The sequence below is a fragment of the Oncorhynchus gorbuscha genome, linkage group LG02 (assembly GCF_021184085.1).
Source record: "Oncorhynchus gorbuscha isolate QuinsamMale2020 ecotype Even-year linkage group LG02, OgorEven_v1.0, whole genome shotgun sequence".
Taxonomy (NCBI): Eukaryota; Metazoa; Chordata; class Actinopteri; order Salmoniformes; family Salmonidae; genus Oncorhynchus; species Oncorhynchus gorbuscha.
Genome location: NC_060174.1, coordinates 94,450,596 through 94,471,824, shown reverse-complemented (window position 1 = coordinate 94,471,824; position 21,229 = coordinate 94,450,596). Strand labels below are relative to the sequence as shown.

The 21,229-nt window shown below is 41.9% G+C and overlaps 1 protein-coding gene across 3 annotated transcripts in view; it reads right to left on the bottom strand.

Moving 5' to 3' along the window:
- LOC124013393 (dapper 1-like) overlaps positions 1-21,229 on the bottom strand; it is a 49,401-nt gene that overhangs the window by 27,150 nt on the left and 1,022 nt on the right. The window contains exon 2 of one of the 3 annotated variants that reach the window (XM_046327717.1): positions 20,835-20,881. The exons of the other annotated variants lie outside the window; for them this stretch is intronic. The gene's annotated coding sequence lies outside the window, so the exon portion shown is untranslated. The remainder of the gene's footprint in view (positions 1-20,834; positions 20,882-21,229) is intronic. 3 annotated transcript variants of the gene reach the window in all.

The window sequence follows — 21,229 nt, the reverse complement described above, 5'->3', positions numbered from 1 at the left end:
GAATATAAAAAAAATCTTGATATACCTCTACCGGTTTTTCCAGACAAAGGATTTTCATTACAACCTGTAATTTAAATAGCTTTTTTATTTGGATTTCATGTAATGGACATACAAATAGTCCATAATTTGCAAATAAATACATTAAAAATCCTACAATGTGATTTTCTGTATTTTTCTTCCATTTTGTCTGTCATAGTTGAAGTGTACCTATGATGAAAATTACAGGCCTCATCTTTTTAAGTGGGTGAACTTGCACAATTGGTGGCTGACTAAATACTTTTTTTTGCCCCACTGTATACACACACCTGTTCTGAAAGGCCCAAGAGTCTGCAACACCACTAAGCAAGGGGCACCACCAGCAAGTGGCACCATGAAGACCAAGGAGCTCTCCAAACAGGTCAGGGACAGTACAGATCAGATACTTTTTTTTTCGTGACCTGATTTCCCATAGAATTTAGTACAGCCATGGTGTTATGGAGCTCTCTCAGAAGAGCTGTCCATCTATGAAAATGTCCATCTATGTCCACAATGAAAAAGCACACTTACCCCTCTCCCTCTGTTTCCTCTGTACAGGATACAGCCTCTTACGACGTTCATTTATCTCCCAGGGAAATTGGTCATTGAGATGAAATTTGGTCCCTTTATACTCCCTTCTCCTGCTTTTGATCAGCTCTTTTGTTGGTAATGTTCAAATTTTGCGATGATAGGTCGGGGACCTTTGGTCTTGTCTTTCCAAGTCTGTGCACATGGTGGAAAGTAGGGTTGGAAACTTTCCTTTAAATTTTCCATGGGAAGTTAAGCCTGGGAATTTGGGGAATTTTTGCTTAAAATCAAAATATTTTTGGTTTATAACAGTTTTTTTGAGGAATCACATAAGGCAATTCTAGGTCTTGTGGCATATTTTGGTTAAACTATCCCCAATTCAATGGAATTGCAACCCTCTGCATGCAATCTCCCATCACATGTGCACTCTTCCATCACATGTACAGCTGATTTTCAAGATCTTGCACACTAATGAGATGCTATTGAGCCCACACTACTACACTGTCTGAGCCAAGGACTACATGCTTTCTGGTAAGTTTTGATTACAATACTGGGTGGGGTGAATATATTTTCTGCTACCATGCGGGTTTTAGCTTGCTTGAGCCTGCTATCTGTGTAGTGTTAATTCACCTGTTTCCATACATGTTCATTTTAAAACATTTATCTTACAAAGGAGTTGTTTAATGTAACTGCTTAACTATTTATATGTACCTGGAATTGTATTTTTTTAATGTACTCTTTTCTAATCTTTACAGGAAAATGCCAGGAAAATCTGATGTGTGAAGACATTTCACTTCAGCTAATGTAGAAGGAAAAGTTGTGTACATTTGCAAATACTGTGCCAAATCATATGTAAAGAATGCAACAAAGATGAGTAATCATCTGGCCAAGTGCATAAAGTTCCCTCAGCGGTCACAACAAGCAACCTCTGACAAAAGTTTTTTTTCTTCGAATTGTACCCCGTTTTCTCCCCAAGTATCCAATTGTTTAGTAGCTACTATCTTGTCTCATCGCTACAACTCCCGTACGGGCTCGGGAGAGACGAAGGTTGAAAGTCATGCGTCATCCGATACACAACCCAACCAAGCCGCACTGCTGCTTTACACAGCGCATCCAACCCGGAAGCCAGCCGCACCAATGTGTCGGAGGAAACACTGTGCACCTGGCAACCTTGGTTAGCGCGCACTGTGCCCGGGCCCGCCATAGGAGTCGCTGGTGCGCGATGAGACAAGGATATCCCTACCGGCCTACCCCTCCCTAACCCGGACGACGCTAGGCCAATTGTTTGTCGCCCCACGGACCTCCCGGTCACGACAGAGCGAACCCGGAGTCTCTGGTGGCACAGCTGGCGCTGCAGTACAGCGCCCTTAACCACTGCGCCATCCGAGAGGCCAAGTCTCTCTACTTCTATTCGAGGTGAGAATGACGAATGACAACTTATCGATGGTCCTCCTGGAATCCGAAGTTAGTCAGAGAACTATGTTACTCAATGGAGTAACGTAGTCAGAGAAATGCTGATGAATGTCTTGCTCGAGCTGTGCACGCAACTGGTTCACCTCTGATGCTCACAGGCAATGTGTATCGGAAGAGATTTCTGAATGTTCTTCGCCCAGCATACACCCCTCCAACCAGACATGCTTTATCTAATTTGCTGGATGCAGAGCTCAAGTGAAGGTCAAGCAAATCATAGAGAAAGCAGACTGTATTGGAATCCTCTGATGGGTGGTTGAATGTTCGTGGGCAAGGAATAATTAACTACATCACCTCCACCTCTCAACCAGTATTCTACAAGCGCACAGACACGAGGGACAACAGACACACCGGTCTCTACAATGCAGATGAGCTGAAGGCAGTCAATTACGTTGGACCACAGAAGGTATTTGCACTGGTGACAGACAATGCTGTAAATATGAAGGCTACTTGTCCTACCCTCACATCACATGGATGAGTCCTCAGGAATCCCAGAAAATATTATATTTTCACACATGCTCCAGGTTTGTATGTCTAGTAGTGACCCACTAGTCACCCTGTTTTCCCTGAGTAGACAATCCATGTTGGAATTGAGGGATTTTACCTTGGCTGTGAGTGCCTTGTTCTCTCCTTGGCGCATTTGAATTTCACTCTGGCAAAACTCCAAACTTACCCTTAGACCTGCTACCTGCAAACACAATTTGTGTTGCATGGATTCTAGCAAGAGTACTAGCCTCTACTTCAACGTAAGTATATAGTCCGTGTTTGTAGACGAATCTGTCTTTCTTTTTTTGTAGGGTTAGAGTTATTCTGTGAAGTACAGTAGGCGGATCTTTCCAGGAGGGAGTATGTTGTTCCTCTATAGCATGAAGCTGTTGATTCTCATCAATTTCCCCCAGGATCTCCTCAGTATCCAGGTTGGCTCTGAACTGCAGACAGTTGTTTACAAATGTTTTTAATGATGCATATTTCCCACAATGACCGAAGATGTAATCATAAGTTGCAAAATGTGCAATCCCACTTAATTACAAACAAAACAGTGAAAGCTTTGTATTGAACAGGCTGCTCCGTGAAGAGTCTGAGGCCACTCGACTCCAATTTTAGGCAATTTTCGTTTTGTTCCAGTTTTCAATACTACTGTTGTCGATTCAGAACATTCGACTTCACCAACTGTGCTTGATGCCACACATTTATTTCCACAGGGCCAGGGGGTGAGACAGGGATGCAGCTTAAGCCCCACCCTCATTAACATACACTACCGTTCAAAAGTTTGGGGTCACTTAGAAATATCCTTGTTTTTGAAATAAAAGCTATTTTTTTTGTCCATTAAAATAACATCAAATTAAAGCGACTCCGGGATGTTGGCCTTCTAGGCAGAGTTCCTCCGTCCAGTGTCTGTGTTCTTTTGCCCATCTTAATATTTTATTTTTATTGATCAGTCTGAGATATGTCTTTTTCTTTGCAACTCTGCCTAGAAGGCCAGCATCCCGAAGTCGCCTCTTCACTGTTGACGATGAGATTGTTGTTTTGCGGGCACTATTTAATGAAGCTGCCAGTCAGGACTTGTGAGGTGTCTGTTTTTCAAACTAGACAGTCTAATGTACTTGTCCTCTTGCTCAGTTGTGCGCCGGGGCCTCACACTCCTCTTTCTATTCTGGTTAGAGCCAGTTTGTGCTGTTCTGTGAAGAGAGTAGAACACAGCGTTGTACGAGATCTTCAGTTTCTTGGCAATTTCTCACATGGAATAGCCTTCATTTCTCAGAACAAGAATAGACTGACGAGTGTCAGAATAAAGTTTTGTTTCTGGCCATTTTGAGCCTGTCGAACCCAAAAATGCTGATGCTCCAGATACTCAACTAGTCTAATGAAGACCCATTTTATTGCTTCTCTAATCAGCACAAGTTTTCAGCTGTGCTAAAATAATTGCAAAAGTGTTTTCTAGTGATCAATTAGCCATTTAAAATGATACACTTGAATAAGCTAACACAGCGTGACATTAAAACACAGGAGTGATGGTTGCTGATAATGTGCCTCTCTACGCCTATGTAGATATTCCATTAAAAATCATCCGTTTCCAGCTGCAATAGTCATGCACAACATTAACAATGTCTACACTATATTTCTGATCAATTTGATCTTTGATTGACCCCAAACCTTTGAATGGTAGTGTATATATCAAAGGATTGGTGATGGCACTAGAAGTCTGCAGCACCCGGCCTCACCTTACTAGAATCTGAAGTCAAATGTCTATTGTATGATGATAATCCGGTGCTTCTGTCCCCAACCAAGGAGGGCCTACAGCAGTACCTAGATCTTCTGCAAAGATTTTGTCAGACCTGGGCCCTGACAGTAGATCTCAGTAAGACAAAAATGGTGTTCCAAAAAAGGTCCAGTTGCCAGGACCAAGAATACAAATTCCATCTATACACTGTTGCCCTAGAGCACACAAAAAAACGATACATACCTCAGCCTAAATATCAGCGCCACAGGTAACTTCCACAAAGATTTCAACGATCTGAGAGACAAGGCAAGATGGACATTCTATGCCATCAAAAGGAACATAAAATTTGACATACCAATTTGGATCTGGCTAAAAATACTTGAATCAGTTATAGAACCCAATGCACTTTATGGTTGTGAGGTCTGGGGTCTACTCACCAACCAATAATTCACAATATGGGGCAAACACCAAATTGAGACTCTGCATGCAGAATTCAGCAAAAATATCCTATGTGTAAAACACCAAATAATGCAAGCCGATACCCGCTAATTATCAAAATCCAAAAGAGTTGTTAAATTCTATAACCACCGAAAAGGAAGTGATGCCCAAACCTTCCATAACAAAGCCATCACCTACAGAGAAATTAACCTGGAGAAGAGCCCCCTAAGTAAACTGGTCCTGGGGCTCTGTTCAAAGACAAACAGACCCCATAGAGCCCCAGGACAGCAACACAATTAGACCCAACCAAACCATGAGAAAACAAAAAGATAATTACTTGACACATTGGAAAGAATTTACAAAAAAAAACAGAGCAAAGTAGAATGCTATTTGGCCCTAAACAGAGAATACACAGTGGCAGAATACCTGGCTACTGTGACTGACTCAAAATTAAGAAAATATTTGACTAATTGCTTTGCTATTGAGAAAGGGCGCCATAGGCAGACCTAGCTCTCAAGAGCAGACAGGCCATGTGCACACTGCCCACAAAATGAGGTGGAAACTGAGCTGCACTTCGTAACCTCCTGCCAAATGTATGACCATATTACACACATATTTCCCTCAGATTACACAGACCCACAAATATTTTTTTTAAACAAATCCAATTTTGATCAACTCCCATATCTATTGAGTGATCACAGCTGCAAGATGTTACCTGTTGGCACAAGAAAGGGGACACCAGTGAAGAACAAACACAATTGTAAATACAACCTATATTTGTTTTTTTATTTTCCCTTTTGTATTTTAACTATTTGCACATCATTACAACACTGTATATAGACATAATGACATTTTAAATGTCTATTATTTTTTAACTTTTGTGAGTGTAATGTTTACTGTTAATTTTTTAATTGTTTATTTCACTTTTGTTTTATATATTTCACTTACTTTGGCAATGTAAACATATGTTTCCCATGTCAATAAAGCCTCTTGAATTGACAGAGAGACAGAGAGATTGAGTTATACACAGAGAGAGTGAGAGAGACACAGAAAGAGACAAAGAGAGAGACAGAGAGAGAAACAGACTGAGTGAGTTATACACAGAGAGAGTGAGAGACACAGAAAGGAGAGAGAGAGAGACAGAGTGAGTTATACGCAGAGACTGAGTGAGTTATACAGAGAGAGAGAGACAGAGAAATAGTGAGAGCGACAGAGTGCGCGATTGAAAGAAAGACACAGTGATCCCCTGAGAGCCGTGGTAATCAACCAGTTGAGCTGACACAAAAGCAGAAATATTTTCAGTCAATGAGGCAATGGAGGCCATAATAGGTCTCCCTGGTGGCTTATCCCATCGTTTGTGGATTTTTGGGAAGGCATGAATAATGCTCCTGATTGGATAGTCTACTTTCATATTTGCATTATTTTTGCATAATGCCTCACCTTTCCACAAGAGACTTCAGCTTGCAGTGAATGTTATCTTTGAACAGTGGTGTGGGGTCACGTGACAATTTCTGATAGAAAGTGGTGGTGTTCAATTGTCCCCGGATCTCATTCACATAGTCATCACGGTTTAACAACACCACAGCTTTGCTCTTATCAGCATTACGCCCTATCAAAATGGAATATTTTTTTAAATCATCCAATGTTTGTCTGTTCTTTAGGGAGATTAGACTCTATTCTTGTTATTTATTCAGAATCAGAGACATCTTTTTCTGCCAATCTGCAGTATGTTTCTAGAGAGGGATTTCTGTATCTGGGCAGACAAAAGGTGGATTTGGCTCAAAAGGGGATATTCGTTCTGTGGGAAATGTCATTCTCTATTGTGTTTGAACACTCGTCTCAACCATACTTGACACGTTCACATTTAGACACCTCATTTATGGGACAGAAGAACTCCCTAAGTCTCAATGTACTAAATCATTTCTAAAACTATTGTTGTGTCAAAGTCATTACATGATGCAGTGGGGATGAAAGAAGTGGTGATGGGAAGTGAAGAAAGGTTAATCACACTCAGGCATTCTGACTGCGTGCCCAATAGCAGCGTTGCTCCTTTAGTAGTCAGAAAATGTGCTTCCTCCCTACTTTCACTCACGCTATAACCAGCACTGCAGGTGCAATGAATGTATATAGCAAAGTGTTTAGATAAGCTTGCGTTGTTGTTATTAGCATCTTGTGTTTTTTTTAATATTGCGGAATATTTCACTTTCTCTGGTCATAGGAATAACAACATGAATTGGTGCATGAGGCAGAAATAATGCAATGCGACTTGAGTTTTGCAATAAGCTGGAAGACTGTGTCCCCTTTTCTCAGCGGAGGGAAGGAGGGACTGAGTCAGGTGAGAGGCAGCCTCACCACTGCTCCCTCCCTCCCCTCAGAAGCAGGCCATCAGTCCAGATTTTTTTATGTATTATTATGCTCACTCAGCTGTGCCTCACAAGTAATACAACAAATGATCTTTTACTAGTGTGATCATATACCTACATTTTTTAAATATATAGTGCCTTCAGAAAGTATTCAGACCCCTTGACTTTTTCCACATTTTGTTACATTACAGCCAATTGTTCGCCACCCTATGGGACTCCCAATCACGGCCAGATGTGATACAGCCTGGATTTGAACCAAGTACTATAGTGACGCCTCTTGCACTGAGATGCAGTGGCTTAGACCGCTCCACCACTCGGAAGACCTAAAATGTATTAAATAAATAAATTCTTCCACATTCTACACACAATACCCCATAATGACAAAGCGAAAACAGGTTTTTAGAAATGTTTGCAAATGTATTACAAGTAAAAAACAGAAATGACTTATTCACATAAGTATTCAGCCCCTTTGCAATGAGACTCAAAATTGACCTCAGGGGCATCCTGTTTCCATTAATCGTCCTTGACATGTTTCTACAACTTCATTTGAGTCCACGTGTGGTACATTCAATTGATTGGACATGATTTGGAAATTATTTCCCCACAGTTGACAGTGCATGTCAGAGAAAAAAGAGAGTTCAGAGACAGGATTGTGTCGAGGAACAGATCTGGGGAAGGGTACCAGAAATCTCTGCAGCATTGAAGGTACCAAAGAACACAGTGGTCTCCATCATTCTTAAATGGAAGAAGTTTGGAACCACCATGACTCTTCCTAGAGCTGGCCGCACGGTCAAACTGAGCAATCGTGGGAGAAGGGTCTTGATCAGGGGGGCAACCAAGAACCCGATGGTCACTCTGACAGAGCTCCAGAGTTCCTCTGTGGAGATGGGAGAATCTTCCAGAAGGACAACCATCTCTGCAGCAATCCACCAATCAAGCCTTTATGGTAGAGCGGCCAGACGGAAGCCACTCTTCAGTAAAAGGCCCATGACAGCCCGCTAGGAGTTTGCCAAAGGCACCTAACGATTCTGAATGCCAAGCGTCACGTCTGGAGAAAACCTGGCACCATCCCCACAATGAAGCATGGTGGTGGTAGCATCATGCGGTGGGGATGTCTTTCAGCGGCAGGGACTGGGAGACTAGTCAGGATAGAGGCAAAGATGAATGGAAAAAAGTAGAGAGAGAGATCCTTGATGAAAACCTGCTCCAGAGTGCTCACAACCTCAGATTTGGGTGAGGTTCACTTTCAAACAGGACAACGACCCTAAGCACACAACCAAGGCAATGCAGTAGTGGCTTTGGGACGAGTCTCTGAATGCCCTTGAGTAGTCCAGCCAGAGCCCGGACTTGAACCCAATCGAACATCTCTGGAGACCTGAAAATAGCTGTGCAGCAACTCTCCCCATCCAACTTGCCAGAGCTTGAGAGGATCTGCAGAGAAGAATGGGAGAAACTCCCCAAATACAGGTGTGCCAAGCTTGTACCTAAGCAGAATTGATGCTGTAAATCGCTGCCAATGGTGCTTCTACAAAGTACTGAGTAAGGGGTCCGAATACTTATGTAAATTTTTTATTTTAGTAAAGAAAATTATAAATTAACCAACATTTTTAAAAACCTGTTTTTGCTTTGTCATTATAGGGTATTGTGTGTAAATTTATGAGGGGGAAAAACTATTTAATACATTTTAGAATAAGGCTGTAACGTAACAAAATGTGGAAAAAGTCAAGGTGTCCGAGTACTTTCCGAAGGCACTGTAATTTCAAAATGGTCTGAGAAGAACAACATTGGCAGGACAATTCAAGCATAGTCAATATGCAGTGATAACGTCTTGGGCCTATAGCCTATTGCACAAACCTTATTGCTACATAACTATTTTTAATTGGTTAATGTTGTATAGACTTACGTGTTTTAAAATCTGAGCGGTAGATTTTTGCTTGAATTTTGACTCAGAACGTGATCTTGACTCAGGGAAGGTTGGTTACCACTGCCTTAGAGCAACACTCAATCAATCATCTCCACGGGCATCCCCATCTCTCTGGATGAATTATCCAGCCCTCTCCCACTACCAAAACTCTCACCCTAACAGACAGACACCAGCACTAGATTTACAACTCCCTTTCAACCCAGCTATAATACACCCCCACACACACTCCTCATCCCTAGCTTCTCACTCATGTCTCTCCTCAGGCAGGATTCCTGTGCAATTAAACCTTTTGTTCCCATCAATTATTAACAGCCTGCACTGCAGCTAACCGCTAACAACCGCTAACAGCGTCCCTCAGCACTGAGCATGGATAATTATGCCCCTGCTGGATCCTCAAACTCCCAGCAGGGAAGACAGACCAACCCTCTGCTCAGCGAAGCCCAGCAGGGAGCACCGAAGCTGGGTATGGAGGTTGATAGTCGGCTTCCGTGGAGCTCTGTGGTGGTGGAAAGAAGCCAACATGGGGGTTATTTTCAGGGGTTGGAGATGGTGTGGGGTAGAAATTTGAGGTTGTCCTTAGACACAGATCTAGGATCAGATAAATTGTTTATATAAACAATTTATCATGTTTTAAGGTATGACCCAGGTGCAGACAGTTTTGAAGAAACTAACATTTATTATTTAAACAGGGGTGGGAAAACGACAGGTCAAGCAGGCAGGGGTCAATAATCCAGAGAGGGTGTAAGGCACCGGAACAGCAGGCGGGCTCAGGGTCAGGTCAGGCAAAGGTCGGTAATCCAGAGTAGAGGCAAAGGTACAGGACGGCAGGCAGGCTCAAAGTCAGGGCAAGCAGGAAAGGTCAAAACCAGGAAACAGGGACTATAGCAAAGACAGGAGAAAGGGAAACTGCTGGTAGGTTTGAACAAACAAAAGGAACTGGCACAGACAGAAAACATAGGTATAAGTACCCAGGGGATAATGGGGAAGATGGGCAACACCTGGAGGGGGTGGAGACAAGCACAAGTGAAACAGATCAGGTTGTGACACAATTAGTGGGAATGGAAAGATCTGACCCTACATCAGTGGTTAGGGGCTTCTATCCACATTCCATGGACTGTGTGTGTAGAGGGACTATGGTGAAGTTACCCCAAGAGGCATATGTTGGGTGAGTTTAGCATTTTCCCCACTAATGGTTAAGTTCAGGTATGGGGATGGGAATACATACACATGGATTTAGTACTGTAGATGTGTGGTAGTGGTGGAGTAGGGGCCTGAGGGTACACAGCAGTGTGTTGTGAAACCTGTGAATGTATTGTAATGTTTTAAAAATGGTATAAATTGCCTTAATTTTGCACAACCCCAGGAAGAGTAGCTGCTGCTTTGGCTGCTGCTTTGGCATGGGGATCCATAATAAATACAAATCTGATCCTAGATCTGTACCGAAGTAAAATGTCACCGAAGTAAAATGTCACCCCAGAGCTTGTCTAGAAACCCCACAACAAGACAGACGTGACAACAACCTACATTATGCCCCTCACTTACCCCCCACTTTGACTCTGTGCACACATTCGCCTAACACTCCACAATGTTAACCCAACACAGCTAGGCTTGAAAACACACACACGCACACACTGTAGGCTATGCAAACACACACACACATTACAGTAGAGTATGAGAATTGTGAATGTCACATATGGGAGGCTCCGATGGCACATGGCCACAGCTGCAAGGGGCTCCATGGGGGCTTACAGTACAGCCTGCTAATGTGAGGAAACACACACACAAACATACTTTGAATGAAATTCTCACACATACTTTGATATCACATATATCACATAGCAGTACTGATCAGATATTAAAAACAATACACAATCTGTCCTCCAACACCCCGCCCCTCCCACACCCACATTAATTTGTTCTCTCTTTTAAACACAAGCGCACACACTTCCCTTCTGGAACAGGGGCAATATTTGATTTTCCAGCTGTTGTCTGATGGCTGTCAGCACCACCACCACAGGAACAAACCTGGAGAGTCTGCTCACACATGCACGCACACACACACACACACAAAATCAACCTTAATCACATGGCAGCACCTTCCTCACACACACTCAACTTTCTCCTGTGTCTCTCACACACACACACACAGACAAACCAACCCCTTATACCTGTCCCTGAGCTTATCTTTACACCTTTACACCTGGCCTTATATTTATCCCACTACAGAGGGAGAATCAAGCATTGTTTAGTTAACAATCAGGCCGATGTGAGGTCTGGTCTTAGAGCAGGCTATCGGCAAAGGCTCAGCTTTGTATGTCCCAAATAGCACCATTTGCCCTATATAGTGCACTAATTTCAACCAGCGCCCCATAAGTTCTGGTCATAAGTAGTGCACTATATAGGGTATCATTTAGGACGCACACTGTATGAGGAGGAGATCAAATGGCAAAATCATTATTTCCTATGGATTGGCCTATACTTTGCTTAATGAATCCCTCTATCATTGGAGAACTGCTCCCAATGATGAGGAATTCGTAACATATCTAGGTAGGAAAGCATTTGAAGACAGTCAATCTATTGCTTGGTGCATACAGTATATTGTGCTCCAGAAATTACCTGTCAGTCAGTGGCGGCCGCTGATTGGCTGAATACCTGGGGCGGGAGGTGTTTGGAGTTGTAAACAAAGCAGCATGACAGAAATATGAGGCCATTTTTTCGACCTACCGTTAGTTTCTTTGAGAATATATATAATCGATCTCTGCATTGGAACAACAGCATAGACACACCTAATTAACTTTTGCATGTCAAAAAACGAATGACCACTGCTGCACATGCAACCAGCCAGCTCACGTCATGAACAAACGAGTGCACCAGTAAGAATGCAATAAGTGAAAACAGGTTAACTGGGGATAGCTAGCTAACATAATGTCACAAAGCATGATTGGCTAGCCAATTAACTTTTATTCTCGAACTTCATATTTCCGAGTTAGTCATATTAGTTTAGAAAGCCATGCAATTGGCATTGGAGCTAACTAGCTAGCAAGCTACCAGCTAGCTATTGCTTATCAAAAAGGTATATAGCTGGTTAATTTAACCATACCAAAAATTGACCAAACCATTTCTCAATTACTTTCAAAATTACTTTAGCTGGCTAATTAATTGGATCATGCTTTGTAATACACCCGGTTTTATGCCGTTTTAGTCCACACAACACGTTGCCCTGTAACCAACAGTAGAACATGATGGACAACATTGGGCGGGGACAAATTCAAATTGGCCATGCTTTTTTGTCCTACCAGATCTACGATGAGAAGGTTCTAGCTAGTGTATCGCTCTGTCCCTTGACTCTTGTTGGAAGTAGTTGTCTGGTTTATCATGTCCCATGACTGTTCTGGTTATTTACTTGCAAGTTAATTACAATTAGCTTTTTGCTTTAGCGCCATCTGTACCTGAGAGCAGATCTAGTCTCACGTGTGGAAGCAAGCCATCTGACAATGAGAGACTCACTGGGATGGAGACTACAGCAGACCCAGAAGTTCTGACTGAATGGACACACATTTGAGCAACCCAGGAAGGTCCATTAAGCTTGTGCTGTAATTTATGCTATGAAATCTTGCGATTTCATTGGGGGCAAATAGCAGGCAAAACAACCCAAGCAATGTTCGAAAGGCCTATGTGCCCACGGAGGGGGAGCTGCTGCTGCTGGCAGTCACTGAGGGGCAGAGTAGGAAGTAGCTGAACAGTTTGTTTTGAGCAATATATTTTTTAAAACAGGAAAATTTACAAATTCAAAGGCTGGGGGCAGTATTGAGTAGCTTGGATGAATAAGGTGCCCAGAGTAAACTGCCTGCTACTCAGTCCCAGTTGCTAATATATGCATAGTATTAGTATATTTAGATAGAAAACACTCTGTTTGAATGATGTCTGAGTGTAACAGAACTCATATGGCAGGCAAAAACCTGAGAAAGAATCCAACCAGGAAGTGGGAAATCTGAGGTTGGTTGTTTTTCAACTCATTCCCTATTGAAGATACAGTGGGATATTGGTCATGTTGCACTTCCTAAGGCTTCCACTAGTCAACAGTATTTAGAACCTTGTTTGACGCTTCTACTGTGAAGTGGGGGTGAATGAGAGAGGAATGAGTCAGAGGTCTGCCAGAATGCCTTGAGCTCGTGACACTCATTCACGTGAGAGCGAACTCTGTTCCATTGCTTTTCTACAGACAAAGGAATTCTCCGGTTAGAACATTTTTGAAGATTTATGTTAAAAACATCCTAAAGATCGATTCTATACTTCATTTGACATGTTTCTACGGACTGTAACGGAAATATTGACTTTTCGTCTGCTCCCAGTGAACGTGCTTCGTGAGTTTGGATGTGTGTACCAAACGCGCTAACAAAAGGAGCTATTTGGACATAAATGGACATTATTGAACAAAACAAACATTTATTGTGGAACTGAGATTCCTGGGAGTGCATTCTGATGAAGATCAAACGTAAGTGAATATGTATAAAGTTATTTCTGACTTCTGTTGAATGCACAATATGGCGGATATCTTTTTGGCTTGTTTGGGCTCTGAGCGCCGTACTCAGATTATTGCATGGTTTGCTTTTTCCGTAAAGCTTTTTGAAATCTGACACAGCGGTTACATTAACTTCTTGACGCTACCCATCCCGTTAGCGGATAGCATAGCGGGATGGGTAGCATAGAACATCTTTGGAGGGAGTTGAAAGTCCGTGTTGCCCAGCAATATCCCCAAAACATCACTGCTCTAGAAGAGATCTACATGGAGGAAGGGCCAAAATACCAGCAACAGTGTGTGAAAACCTTGGAGACTTACAGAAAACGTTTGACCTCTGTCATTGCCAACAAAGGGTATATAACAAAGTATTGAGAAACTTTTGTTATTGACCAAATATGTATTTTACACCATAATTTGCAAATACATTCATAAAAATCCTACAATGTGATTTTCTTTCTCATTTTGTCTGTCATAGTTGAAGTGTACCTATGATGAAAATTACAGGCCTCTCATCTTTAAGTGGGAGAACTTGCACAATTGGTGGCTGACTAAATAATGTTTTGACCCACAGTAGATATATATACACTCCTCAAAAAATAAAGGGAACACTAAAATAACACATCCTGGATCTGAATGAATGACATATTCTTATTAAATACTTTTTTTTTACATAGTTGAATGTGCTGACAACAAAAATCACACAAATTAATCAATGGAAAGCAAATTTATCAACCCATGGAGGTCTGGATTTGGAGTCACACTCAAAATTAAAGTGGAAAACCACACTACAGGCTGATCCAACTTTGATGTAATGTCCTTAAAACAAGTCAAAATGAGGCTCAGTAGTGTGTGTGGCCTCCACGTACCTGTATGACCTCCCTAGAACGCCCGGGCATGCTCCTGATGAGGTGGCGGATGGTCTCCTGAGGGATCTCCTCCCAGACCTGGACTAAAGTATCCGCCAACTCCTGGACAGTCTGTGGTGCAACGTGGCGTTGGTGGATGGAGCGAGACATGATGTCCCAGATGTGCTCAATTGGATTCAGGTCTGGGGAATGGGCGGGCCAGTCCATAGCATCAATGCCTTCCTCTTGCAGGAACTGCTGACACACTCCAGCCACATGAGGTCTAGCATTGTCTTGCATTAGGAGGAACCCAGGGCCAACCGCACCAGCATATGGTCTCACAAGGGTTCTGAGGATGGCCGAGATCTTTGTGGGTTATACTCAGCCTTGTCTCAGGATGGTAAGTTGGTGGTTGAAGATACACCATAGTGGTGTGGGGGCTGTGCTTTGGCATAGTGGATGGGGTTATATCCTTCCTGTTTGGCCCTGTCCGGGGGTGTCCTCAGATGGGGCCACAGTGTCTCTTGACCCCTCCTGTCTCAGCCTCCAGTATTTATGCTGCAGTAGTTTGTGTCGGGGGGCTAGGGTGAGTTTGTTATATCTGGAGTACCCTCTCCTGTCCTATTCGGTGTCCTGTGTGAAGTGTGCTCTCTCTAATTCTCTCTCTCTTTCTCTCAGAGGACCTGAGCCCTAGGACCATGCCTCAGGACTACCTGACATGATGTCCCCAGTCCACCTGGCCGTGCTGCTGCTCCAGTTTCAACTGTTCTGCCTTATTATTATTGGACCATGCTGGTAATTTATGAACATTTGAACATATTGGCCATGTTCTGTTATAATCTCCACCCGGCACAGCCAGAAGAGGACTGGCCACCCCACAGCCTGGTTCCTCTCTAGGTTTCTTCCTAGGTTTTGGCCTTTCTAGGGAATTTTTCCTAGCCACCGTGCTTCTACACCTGCATTGCTTACTGTTTGGGGTTTTAGGCTGGGTTTCTGTACAGCACTTTGAGATATCAGCTGATGTATGAAGGGCTATATAAATACATTTGATTTGAGGATCTCATCTCAGTACCTAATGGCAGTCAGGCTACCTCTAGCGAGCACATGAGGGCTGTGCGGCCCCCCAAAGAAATGCCACCCCACACCATGACTGACCCACCGCCAAACCGGTCATGCTGGAGGATGTTGCAGGCAGCAGAATGTTCTCCACGGCGTCTCCAGACTCTGTCACATCTGTCACATGTGCTCAGTGTGAACCTGCTTTCATCTGTGAAGAGCACAGGGCGCCAGTGGCGAATTTGCCAATCTTGGTGTTCTCTGGCAAATGCCAAACGTCCTGCACGGTGTTGGGCTGTAAGCACAACCCCCACCTGTGGACGTCGGGCCCTCATTCCACCCTCATGGAGTCTGTTTCTGACCATTTGAGCAGACACATGCACATTGTGGCCTGCTGGAGATCATTTTGCAGGGCTCTGGCAGTGTTCCTCCTGCTCCTCCTTGCACAAAGGCAGAGGTAGCGGTCCTGCTGCTGGGTTGTTGCCCTCCTATGGCCTCCTCCACATCTCCTGATGTGCTGGCCTGTTTCCTGGTAGCGCCTCCATGCTCTGGACACTACGCTGACAGACACAGCAAACCTTCTTGCCACAGCTCGCATTGATGTCCCATCCTGGATGAGCTGCACTACCTGAGTCACTTGTGTGGGTTGTAGACTCCGTCTCATGCTACCACTAGATTGAAAGCACCGCCAGAATTCAAAAGTGACCAAAACATCAGCCAGGAAGCAAAGGAACTGAGAAGTGGTCTATGGTCACCACCTGTAGAACCACTCCTTTATTGGGGGTGTCTTGCCAATAATTTCCACCTGTTGTCTAATCCATTTGCACAACAGCATGTGAAATTCATTGTCAATCAGTGTTGCTTCCTAAGTGTACAGTTTGATTTCACAGAGGTGTGATTGACTGAGTTACATTGTGTTGTTTTAGTGTTCCCTTTATTTTTTTTGAGTAGTGTGTATATATATACACACACACACTACCATTCAAAACGTTGGGGTCACTCAGAAATGTCCTTGTTTTTGAAAGAAAATCACCTTTTTTTGTCCATTAAAATGACATCGGATTGATCAGAAATACAGTGTGACATTGTTAATGTAAATGACTATTGTAGCTGGAAGCGGCAGACATTTGACTTCAGATTCTAGTAAGGTGAGGCCGGGTGCTGCAGACTTCTAGTGCCATCACCAATCCTTTGATATATACACTACCATTCAAATGTTTGGGGTCACTCAAAGATCAAATTGATCAGAAATATAGTGTAGACATTGTTAATGTTGTGCATGACTATTGCAGCTGGAAACGGATGATTTTTAATGGAATATCTACATAGGCGTAGAGAGGCCATTATCAGCAACCATCACTCCTGTGTTCCAATGGCACATTGTGTTAGCTAATCCAAGTGTATAATTTTAAAAGGCTAATTGATCATTAGAAAACACTTTTGCAATTATGTTAGCACAGCTGAAAACTTGTGCTGATTAAAGAAGCAATAAAATGGGTCTTCATTAGACTAGTTGAGTGTCAGCAATTGTTGGCTATCTTCTGAAATTCGTCAGTCTATTCTTGTTCTTAGAAATGAAGGCTATTCCAACTGAGAAATTGCCAAGAAACTGAAGATCTCGTACAACGCTGTGTACTACTCCCTTCACAGAACAGCACAAACGGGCTCTAACCAGAATAGAAAGAGGAGTGGGAGGCCCTGGTGCACAACTGAGCAAGAGGACAAGTACATTAGTGTCTAGTTTGAGAAACAGACGCTTCACAAGTCCTGAACTGGCAGCTTCATTAAATAGTACCCGCAAAACACCAGTCTCAACGTCATCAGTGAAGAGGTGACTTCGGGATGCTGGCCTTCTAGGCACAACTAGAGGTCGACCGATTAATTGGAATGGCCGATAAACTAGGGACGATTTCAAGTCTTCATAACAATTGGAAATCGGTATTTTTGGTTGCAGATTTTTTTTTTATACCTTTATTTAATCTTTTTAACTAGGCAAGTCAGTTAAGAACACATTCTTATTTTCAATGACGGCCTAGGAACGAGGCAGAAAGACAGATTTTTACCTTGTCAGCTCGGGGGATCCAATCTTGCAACTTTACAGTTAACTAGTCCAACGCTCTAACCACCTGCCTCATGAGGAGCCTGTCTGTTACGCGAATGCAGTAAGCCAAGGTAAGTTGCTAGCTAGCATTAAACTTATCTTATAAAAAACAATCAACGACTGTCGTTGCACCAATGTGTACTTAACCATAAACATCAATGCCTTAAAATCAATACACAAGTATACATTTTTAAAACCTGCATATTTAGCTAAAATAAATCCAGGTTAGCAGGCAATATTAACCAAGTGAAATTGTGTCACTTCTCTTGCGTTCATTGCACGCAGAGTCAGGGTATATGCAACAGTTTGGGCCACCTGGCTCTTTGCAAACTAATTTGCCAGACTTTTACGTAATTATGACATAACATTGAAGGTTGTGCAATGTAACAGGAATATTTAGACTCATGGATGCCACCCGTTAGATGAAACATGGAACGGAAACTTTTTTTTCTCGAGGTGATAGTTTCCAGATTTGACCTAAGGCTCGTATTTCTGTGTTTTTATTATAGTTAAGTCTATGATTTGATATTTGATAGAGCAGTCTGACTGAGGGGTGGTAGGCAGCAGCAGGCTCGTAATAGTCAAAGGTATATGGTTTAGAGAGAAATAGTTGACGAGTTATAATTCCTGTAATAACTTGCGGCTGAACTTGAAAGGGGTTCCTTCGTTATTTTACCGTTCATGTCTTCCATACAGAATGTCTTGATCTACTCAAATAAGGTCTGTTTCGTGCAGGCTTAAACAGCCTCTGCGTTTTGATACCCGTGTAAATCTCACTAGGATAAGTTAACGTTTGTCAAAATATTTTCATTAATCTACTCTACAAAAAAAATGATCTTCGCTTATATTTAGCCAATATTGATCAGAGTTACCCTCTCCTATGGATATCTACACAGTTATAAAATTGGCAAGGTGGTGTAAGCCTACACGAAACACAGACCTTATTTTAAGTGAATCTAAAAATATCCTATGGAATAAATGAATGAAGGAACCGATATTTTCAGATTTTGCTAGAAAGAGTCATGGGAATTATGACTCTCACTTTGGTAGTCAATTCTTACCATGTCCATTATTAAAATAGGATTTCCTGCATATAGAAATTAGTTTGTTTTCAACATTCATCACAGGTAACTTAAACTCTATTTTTATTCAAACAGTTGAGAGTATTTGTCTCCTATGCAGACTCTTCAGTATCATTGTCACTTCAGAGCTGTGTGTGTGTTTTACAGATGGCAGAGAAATGCAGAGCACCAGTGTAGGACTATTACATGGAATTGGCACCAGGGAAAGCAAGGCGTCTTATTTGTGATAAAGATGTAAGCATGTGGTCAGCAACGGCTAAATAAAAAATACCACCAACCTGTGGAATCACCTTAGGAACACCCATGTATTATATAAAGTTAAAATAAAAGTGTTCATTGTTCATTCAGTATTGTTACAATTGTCATTATTAAAAAAATGTGTGTGTATATATATATTTAAATACATGTAAAAAATCTGTCCGATTAATCGGTATTGGCTTTTTTTGTCCTCCGATAATCGGTATCGGCGTTAAAATCATAATGGTCGACCTCTAGGCACAACCCGTGACTGTGTCAACGTGCATGTGCCCTGCCTGCCATAGGAGTTGCTAGACTGGAGTCGCTAGAGCATGATGGGATAAGGCCCAACAATTACTTTCAATTGTGAATCAATCAGGAAACTGCATGGCCCTATCTTTATTTTATGTAAAAATAGTCATAAAATCATTAGATCATTATGTGGACTAGCCAATATGACTAACATTTTGAAAGTATTGAAACAATGTTCAAAACCCACAAAGACAACCCAAAACAATATTTTAACCATTAACGCCTAACCAAATGGTCCACAAGGTTATCAATGTGTCACAACACAAGAGCAATGGCCCTATCAATATCCATTTAACCCAAGGCCATTGTTCACACAGTGGCCTGAAGCTCCTGAAAGAGAGAAAGCCCATTCACTTATACCTATCACCAATTTAACGTGACCTCTTTTATAGGGGTCGTGTGCAAGTCATGCTCGTCATTTTTCAGTCTAGATAGCCTAATAAATGTAGTGCAGCCAGGCTAGGCTACCGTTTAGTTTAGGATGCATTTACATACACTTTCTTACTTGATGCTGGAGGCAAAGATGTAGCAGGATTAATTATGGCTCCCTTAAGCGTGAATCCCGCTCGAATCCCGTTAGTGGGACTGATTTGACAACATCCAGTGAAATTGTAGCGCACCAAAATCCAAACTACAGAAATATCAATATTCAACCTTCACAAAAATGTAGGTGTAATACATCAAAATAAAGCTTAACTTCTTGTTAATCCAGCCGCTGTGTCAGATTTCAAAAACACTTTACAGTGAAAGCAAACCATGCGATTATCTGAGGACAGCGCCCTGCATACAAACACATGAAAATCATTTTTCAACCAGGCATTTTTCAACAAAAGTCAGAAATAGCCATATAATAAATGTAACAAATGTCTCAGTGACACAATGAGCGGCCGTTTTGTTCGATAAATTCCTTCTTTAAATCCCCAAAATGTCCATTTATTTGGCGCATTTGATTCAGAAATACACCGGTTCCAACATGACTACAAAGTATCTAATAAGTTACCTGTAAACTTGGTCCAAACATTTCAAACAACGTTTCTAATCCAACTTCAGGTATCCTAAAATGTAAATAAAATATAATTAAGACTGAATAAACTGTTTCAAATACCAGATAAAAACAACGTGAAGTGCGCTCCAGTTCACACACAACAAAAGACTAAAGCCCTTCATAGTGACACCTACAAAGAACAGCCCTACTTCATTTCTCAAAAGAAAAACCATCTAACAATTTCTAAAGACTGTTGACATCTAGTGGAAGCCATACAAACTGAAATCTTGGCCTTAATAAATCAGGTCTCCCATAGAAAAATATTGGAAAACACAGCGACCTCAAATTTCCCCTCCTGGATGGATTGTGCTCGGCGTGTCGCCTGCCAAATCAGTTCTGTTATACTCACAGACAATATTCTAACAGCTTTAGAAACTTCAGAGTGTTTTCTATCCAAATCTACTAATTATATGCTTATCCTAGCTTCTTGGCCTGAGTAGCAGGCAGTTTACTTTGGGCATGCTTTTCATCCTGGTGTGAAAATACTGCCCCCTATCCCAGAGAGATTAATTAATTGTTAAACTAGATAGTTCATTGCCCACGGAAGTAAATGTATTTACCATAAAACATATGGATCAATACTTTCGTAGCAAAATGTCCAGGTTATCCCCACATCACCAATTTCATCCATAGAGAAAATAATACTTGATGAAAAATTGCAAATATTTTCCTTACCTGTTAGGTTGCCAATGCTGTTGTAATCTCTGCGTTATGGACATCACCTAATACCATGATGAAGAGATAGCAACACTTGCATCAAGCGCAGCACTTGAACAAATGTCTGTTCAAATATTTTAACTGAGAGGGTCTCCATTTAGCTATAAATATAATTTTGGTGGTTTTAAGTATATTATGCTAATCAAACCTAATTAACGCTACTTCAATTAAGGATATGGAACTCCAACCACATCGCACCCCAGGTATTCTCTTTAAAGATGCAGCCAAGGGAAAGCATGTAATATTCCTAGATAAATAATCAAATAAATAAATAGAAAAAGTAAAACATGATAAAATATATGGAGATGTGATTCATCATATTATTAGCCTACTGAGTGGAAAGAATTTACAGA